At 36.0% G+C, this 7757-nt stretch overlaps 1 long non-coding RNA gene across 1 annotated transcript; it reads right to left on the reverse strand.

The window, feature by feature from the left end:
• Positions 1 to 3144: 3144 nt before the first annotated feature.
• On the reverse strand, positions 3145 to 5094 carry LOC126598784 (uncharacterized). Its single transcript, XR_007614968.1, has 3 exons — positions 4832 to 5094; positions 3362 to 4584; positions 3145 to 3166 (listed from the first exon to the last, which is right to left on the reverse strand). It is a non-coding gene; the product is annotated as an uncharacterized LOC126598784 (long non-coding RNA).
• Between the last annotated feature and the right edge of the window lie 2663 nt (positions 5095 to 7757).

The following is a 7757-nucleotide window of genomic DNA, read 5'->3' on the forward strand; positions in this document are numbered from 1 at the left end:
TCTAAGACCTCCTTTCTCCTTTGGGAGAGGGTTGGTGCCTCGCATGCGACTGTTGACGAATAGCTAATCTCGCCTAATCCGTCTCTACAAAAAATTCAAAATTCAAAAAAAAAAAATTAAATAGCAAACCGTCCAGTAATGTTTTACAGAATGATTTTTAAATAACTATTTTGTAAAACAAAAGCGACAAACAAATTTTTTCATTTTTTATGGTTTGATAACGCATTTGGTAGCTTAATCCGAGAATAATTTTTTAGATTGAGAACCTAAAAAATAAGTCTACTACCAGTATTCAAAATGTTAAAAAAAAAAAAAAAAAACTATAAATTTTTGTTTGATAATAATGATGGCAATGGTGGTAGAAATTGGCTGAGTCATGATTTGAACAAGGGCTTAAAATCCATACTCATAAAAAAAACAAGAGAAAGTGTTTCGTTGATTTTTCTCCTTAAATTGAACTCCACTACTACTTTAACCTTTGAATTTTTATTTTCCCCGTAATTGATCTAACTTTGCATTAGAACTGTCACATTAAAGAAAGAGAAAATAACAACAAATAATATTGCAATCGGCATGTGATTTTTTTGGACAGAAAATTGGAACAAATGCGATCACTTATAATAGTTCATGTCAGATTGGCTAAAGTTCTAGTGAAATTCGCAGTGGTTTAAAAGCTCAATAGGGGATGGTAGATTTCTCTCTCTAGTGAGAGTCGTTCTCTCTTTTTGGTAGTTTTTCTCACCCCTTCGTGTGAGGCCTCCAAATTTCAGTAAAACCAGTGGCGCCGACCCTAGCTTTGGCCGGGGTCGGTCGCTGTCCTCCCCTCCCTTTCCTTCTTATATGTTTTCCTTACTTCTACTGTTTTTTAGCCTTGGTTGTTATACTGATATGTTCGGTTTCTTTTTCCCAGACAGTATCTATCCTATGTGTTCATCCATATTCCGATCTTCAGCCATACAACCTACTGAGATTGTGTGTAGAGTTCCAGTGGCTTCACTAGCTCGGGTGTGTCCAACACCACCACTTTCTCCTTGTTATCTGCCTTTTTCGGCAGTGTTGTTGGTGGATCTCCACAGACTTCATCTTGTCAGTTGGCTTCTCTTGTTTGGTTGCCGGCTATCCTTATTGTACGGCTGTGCTCAGGTAGCAGATTGGAGTTTGATGTGGCATTTGGTGAGGTATTGCTTGACTATGAAGGAGGAATTGGACGGCTTGGGACGAGCTCCGGCAGCGAAGGAGACGGTTGAAGTTTCTAGGTTCGATGTTCATGTTTTGCGTTTTGGGCCTAATTGTATCGGACTTGGATTGTCAGCCTTCTAGTTGTGGTGCCCTTTCATTCCCTCTTATTTTGTGCGGTCACGGTTAAGCCACGTCAATATTTTATATTAATTTTTTAATAAAATAATAAGATAAAAAATAATAAAAATATAAAATATTAACGTGGTTTAACCGTGACCGTACAAAATAGGAGGGCATGAAAATGCACCACAACTAGAAGGGCAGACAATTCTTGTCCAATTGTATCTTAGTTTATGTGATGTGTTGCTCTGATGTGGCCCCTTTTTTGGATGTTAATATGTTAGCTTTTGACCCAAAAAAAAAAAAAAAACAAAAAACAAACTCAACAGGGAAATCGGCAAAATACTAAAAAAACATAGAAATATGAATACCAACTCTCCAAGATCAAATTCTTAAATCTGACATTCATCAAAATATCATCTGCAATTTGTAGTTTTGATTGTTTCTCGTCCCGATTCAGTTTTGGAATCGTCAATAAACTTGACCGACTATTTTTCTCGAGGAATAGATGGAAAAAAAGGTTTGTATTTTGACATCAAGAATTTGTTGTAGTTCGTACAAGAACCATAAATAAACTCTGTACATGAATATCATGCATATCCTAGCAAAAAAAAAAAAAAGAGTGGCCGTCTAAGTCGAATTCCAGATTCTGATTTACTTATCGTAGTGCGAGGTGACAACCTTCCTCATCCCCAACAGTCAAACACAGTAATGGGAGGTCCTTGGTACTAAGAATGCTCTCAATGGGGTATCTTCCGAAAGCTTTGCTCCTCTCATTATTTGGGTAGTGTTTCGATAACTTGATGATAAATATCCATTCAAGACGCATCGTGAATACTTTCTGATGATCAGCTACATTTTATTTAGGGAGACTTTGGATGCGGTCCCTAGTTATGAATAGTCTTTGACTGAAACCTTGTTGGTTTTCAATTTTTGATCCAAGTCCCTGAAATTAATTGATAATTTATTTCTATGTACGTTACTATATTTTTTAAATTAAAAATTAAAATTTATAGTTGTTTATAGTAATGAGATTTTAAATAAAAAACCATAATTTGTGGGATTAAAAATATTAAAATATAAATATACTATTGTGTGTGTGTGTGTAAACATGGGTACATTCATAAAAAATAACCAAAAAATTATTGTATCAAAACATGGGTACATTCTTCAAAATGGGTACATTTAGCAAAAATAAAAATGGGTACAAATAAATAAAAAAATATGGGTACAATACAAATAAAACTTTAAAAAATATGGGCACAAAAAGAAATTAATATATGGGTACAAATTAAAACTGAAAGGAAAATTGGTACAAATTAAAAAAGGGTTGCAAATTAAAAATGGGTACAAACTAAAAATAAAAATATATGATAAAAAATTTAGCCACAAATATAAATATACTAATTGTAATATTTTTAATATTAAATGAATATATTTAGAAATAAAAAATATTTTATTATTGAAATAATTAATGATCTTATTAATACAAAGGACCTTGATCAAAAATTGAAAAGTAATAAGGTTTTAATCAAAAGAGTAATAAAAATAAGGATGAAAACCTAATTACTCCTTTTATTTATAAGGAAGTTTTAACGAAAAGCCCGCAGTACTGTTCATTTTAATAAAAAACCATATTTTTACACTAAAAAATCAAATATGGTACTATTCACTTTATCCTTTATTTTGTCCTTATCGTTAAAACTCAAAGTTTTCAAGCTATTTTCATTAGTTTTCCTTTTATGTATTGATCCAATTAAAGAATAAACTAGCTATCCTTCATAAGCTAAACACTCTGCATGCTGCATGTTAGTGTCAAACTCACAAGGTAATCCAAAAAGTTTTGGGTAACGTTCCCTCAATCTCTCTGCATGGATTAGGATATTGGTTAGTCGCACTCTAATGTAAATCATCCAAGTTGGTGCATTATTGTGGCTGCTTTAGCTAAGAACACAGACACACAAACACACAAATGGACGTATAAGACCATTTCATTCTTTCAAAGTAAGAACAGCAAATGCTCCTGGGAAAGTAGTAAACCCAACAAAAAAAAGAAGCTTACCGCAAGAGCAAATCTCTATACTTTTGCTCCCATGAACCTAAGTTATTGATTCAGCTGGTGGTTCCAGCACAACAGTAGAAAGAACAGCCCACAACATGGAACAAAAATTGAAGTAATCTAAAGGAGTCAATTAGAGTTAAATGTACATAAAGCTCTCAACTAAAATCAAAAGTACATAAAGCTCTCAACTAGAGTTAAAAGAAAATCTCAAGATTCACATCACTAACACATCCACATACATTTCATTATGCCCACATGATAGCAATGGGTCCCATAGGTAGGTTGTATTGCATACAACTCAGATATTTAAGACTCCATAGGGGCGGATGATAAGGGAAAATGAGATATTTTCTCCCCGAAAGTCCTTTTGGAGCATTCTCATTTTCTACCATGCTTCTTAGACTTTTGAAGTACCTTCCATTCCCAATTAGTCCCCAACTATTTCTTGCATGCCAAAACCTGGGCTCGTATCCACAAATATTAACAAAATAGAACTTGAATTCATAACCGCATCTCCCACAAAAATACCTTAAATATTTTCTATAAAATTTGCTTTTCTTGTTCTGGCATTTATGACCATGCAAAATTACATGAAATGCCAGAACAAGAAATGCAAACTTTATATGAAAGGTATTTTCGTGGGAAATGCAGCTATAGATTTGGATTCTATTTTGTTAATATTTGTGAATACGAGTCCAGGTTTTGGCAAGCAAGAAATAGCTGGGGACCTAAGTGGGGAATGAAATGTTACTTCAAAATTCTAAGAAGCTTGTAGGAAATGAGAATGCTCCACAAGGACTTTGGTGGAGAAAATATCTCAATTCCCCTTATCATCCGTCTTACGGAGTCTTAAATATCGAGACGTATGCAATACAACCAATAGGACCCATTGTTATCATGGATGTGTTTGTAGATGTGAATCTTGAGATCTTGTAACAGTTAACTCTATTTGAAAGCTTTATGTACCTTTAAAGCTATTTGACCCTATTTGAGAGCTTTATGTACCTTTAAAGATATTTGACCCGATTTGAGAGTTTATGTATGCTATATTTACACTCTAATTGACTCTTTTAGAATACCTCAGTTTGTTCTGTGGAACTCAACTCTGCTATTGTGCCCGAACTATCACCTGAATCGATAACTTAGGTTGATGGAGAAGCCTGCACATTTGAACTCTTCTACTATTATGAGACGACTTTTAACGGCATCGTGATTGGAGAAGCCTGCACAGAAAAGCAACAAATTTATACATGAAAAATTAAGAAATTAAAACGAAAGACGACAACTTTTAAAACTGCAATCTGCATATAACCAGAATCTATAGACAATAGATTGAAAACGGAGAGGAAAGATCTAAGCTCCCCCAAAGAAATCAACTTTAACAAAATCATATAATTGAAGCCACAAAAAATAAAAATTAAAAGCCCTAAGCACTTGCCTAGCCTAGCCATTCCATCATTGAGTACGAACCTAGTAAGGGTACTTCATTAAGGCTGTTGAACACAGGATCCTTAGCTATAGATGTGTTGGGTGTTGGGGACGGAATGCACGCAGCCAGTCAGTTCTCTGCTACTTTAGCCGTCCCTGTAGAAAAGAAGGGGAAAAAAAGGAGAGAAAAGAACATCTTGATATTGTTCTTGCCCCGCAAAATCAAAATCAAAAGAGATTCGGATTCCATCCGATGAGAGGAGGGGAAATTGTCTCCCCAAAGCTCTGATAGGACCAGACATTATAAAAGGGAAAATGCAAGAAAGTAAATGCCTGTCTACATCGTAAAGGGATTTAAATACATTCAATGATAGTTAGGGTTTGAGATGTAGATGGACTTTATGGTATTACATATGTAATGAGCCTAATGGATAACAACAATAATAGGTTGTCCAATTGGTCCTAATACAATCCCAATAGCTTAGAATCATATCAAACTCGAAGCAATCTCATTCGATTCGATGGAAAAGATTGGGGCTTTCGGAATTGAGTTTTTCTAGGGTTCTTTTGGGGGAAGAAGGGAGGTTGTGGCTTTCTATTTCCTTTTTAGATGAATTGTGAGTGATTCGTTCCGATATCAATTGTTCTTTTGCTGTAAAAGGACTTAGTGAGGAAGTGATTTTTTGAGTTGCTTTCACAAAGCATCCAACTTGTCTAGACTTGTGTCGATTTTTCTCAAAACCAATTTAACTAAACATTAGCAATCTTACTTGCAGTGTCAATTAGTTGTCGGAAAACATGGCAATGGCTCTCTGTTTTCGCTCTGTGGTCGTTAAGCTTGGGAGTTGCAGTGGTGGTTCTGCTACTAGTACTAGTATTGTTAAGTCTCACTGTAATAACAGGATTAAAAGAGCAGCACTACCAAGCATAGCTGCAACGGCGGCAATATTCAACAACTTGTCCAACGACAACATTAACCAACTTCAAGAGAGGTGTCTTATCTTCCCTTCACAAGGATGCGTCTATGCTAATAACATTAGAATCCTAAGAGTAGCAAGTTTCCGCGGTGGTTCCTGTCCAACAGCGTAAAATTTGCTACCACAGGCCTAATCAAAATGTTAAAAAATTACACAATAACGGCAATGGTGGTAGAGATGAGCTGAGTTATGAACTTGGTGAATTTAAACATGGGGTTAAAGTCTAAACTTTTCAAATAAATTAAAAACAAGGAGTATTTCGTTGATTTTTCTCCTAAATATGTACTCTACTACTAGTTTTATCTTTGACTTTTTATTTTCTCCCGTAATTCATCTGACTTTTCATAAAACTGTCACATTAAAGAAAGAGAAAGTAACGACAAATAATATTTGTAACCAGCATGTCACTTTTTGGGATAGAAAATTTGAAAAGAAATGCGACCCTTTTTATTAGTTTATGTGAGAAATTGGCTGAAGTTCTGGTGGAATTTGCAGTGGTTTACAAAATCGATAGATTAGAGGGAAATCGGCGAAATACTCAAAAAAAAAAAAAAAAAACTATGAATACCATTGTGAACACAGAAAATTCCCGAAACGAAAGAGACAAGAACGACGTGCACAAACAAATATTTGTATTTTGATGATTTTGGGTTACAATCTCTCTCAAATTTGATCATTTGATTCGATCTCCGTAAGGTGTGTATTTGTGGATGTGTGATTGATCCAAGGGCCGTCGAGGCTTGATCTTGGATGAACGTTCTTTAAGGGCCGTGGGCTTGATCTTTGAAGGTGGATTTGAGCAGATCTTCAAGGAGCTGTTGGGGCTTGATCTTGAGGATGAGTGTTTCTTCAAGGGCCGTTAAGGCTTGATCTTGAATAACAGTGATGAACGGATCTTCAAGGGCTTTTGGGCTTGATCTTGAAGAACAGTGATGAACGGATCTTCAAGGGCTTTTGGGCTTGATCTTGAAGAACGGTGGCTTGTTGATCCAAGGGCCGTCGGGGCTTGATCTTGGAAGAACGATGAACGAAGAACGAAGAACACTTTCTTCAAGGGCCGTCGGGGCTTGATCTTGAATTGGTGGATGATTGTTGATCCAAAGGGCCGTTGGGGCTTGATCTTGGAAGAATGATGAACGAAGAACGAAGAACACTTTCTTCAAGGGGCCGTCGGGGCTTGATCTTGAATTGGTGGATGATTGTTGATCCAAAGGGCCGTTAGGGCTTGATCTTGGAAGAACGATGAACGAAGAACGAAGAACACTTTCTTCAAGGGCCGTCAGGGCTTGATCTTGAATTGGTGGATGTTTGTTGATCCAAAGGGCCGTTTGGGCTTGATCTTAGGATGAACGATGAACGATGAATGAAGAACGAAGAACACTTTCGTCAAGGACAGTCGGGGCTTGATCTTGAATTGGTGGATGATTGTTGATCCAAATGACCGTTGGGGCTTGATCTTGGAAGAACGATGAACGAAGAATGAAGAAGGCTTTCTTGATTCTTCGGGAACCTGGATGCTTGAGAGCTTCGGAGTTTCAGAGCTTCAAGAATTTTGCCTAATGATTTTGGTTCTTCCCCTAAATGAATGAAATGGGCTTGTATTTATAGAATTTTCCAAGGCCTAATTTTGAATATAATATCCCAGATGAAATAAGTCGTTTCTACCAAGTGTTGACACGTGTCCTGTTTGATGACTTTTCCAACTTATTTCAATTTTTTGTTTAGATACACGTTACGTGTAAAATTTATGTAATACATGAGCGTTGAAACTTTGACTTATCGGTCAATATTTATTTACCGAAATTTCGATGTCTACAACCATCTCTCCAAGATCAAATTCTTAAACCTGCAATTTCTAGTTTTGATTGTTTCTTGTCAATCGGTTCAATCTTGAAATCGTCCACTGTAAACCATCCAAGTTGGTGCATTAGTGTGACTGCTTTAACTAAGAACACAGACACTCAAACACACACGAACGTTCGAATGGTAAT

Source organism: Malus sylvestris, chromosome 2 (assembly GCF_916048215.2).
Source record: "Malus sylvestris chromosome 2, drMalSylv7.2, whole genome shotgun sequence".
Taxonomy (NCBI): domain Eukaryota; kingdom Viridiplantae; phylum Streptophyta; class Magnoliopsida; order Rosales; family Rosaceae; genus Malus; species Malus sylvestris.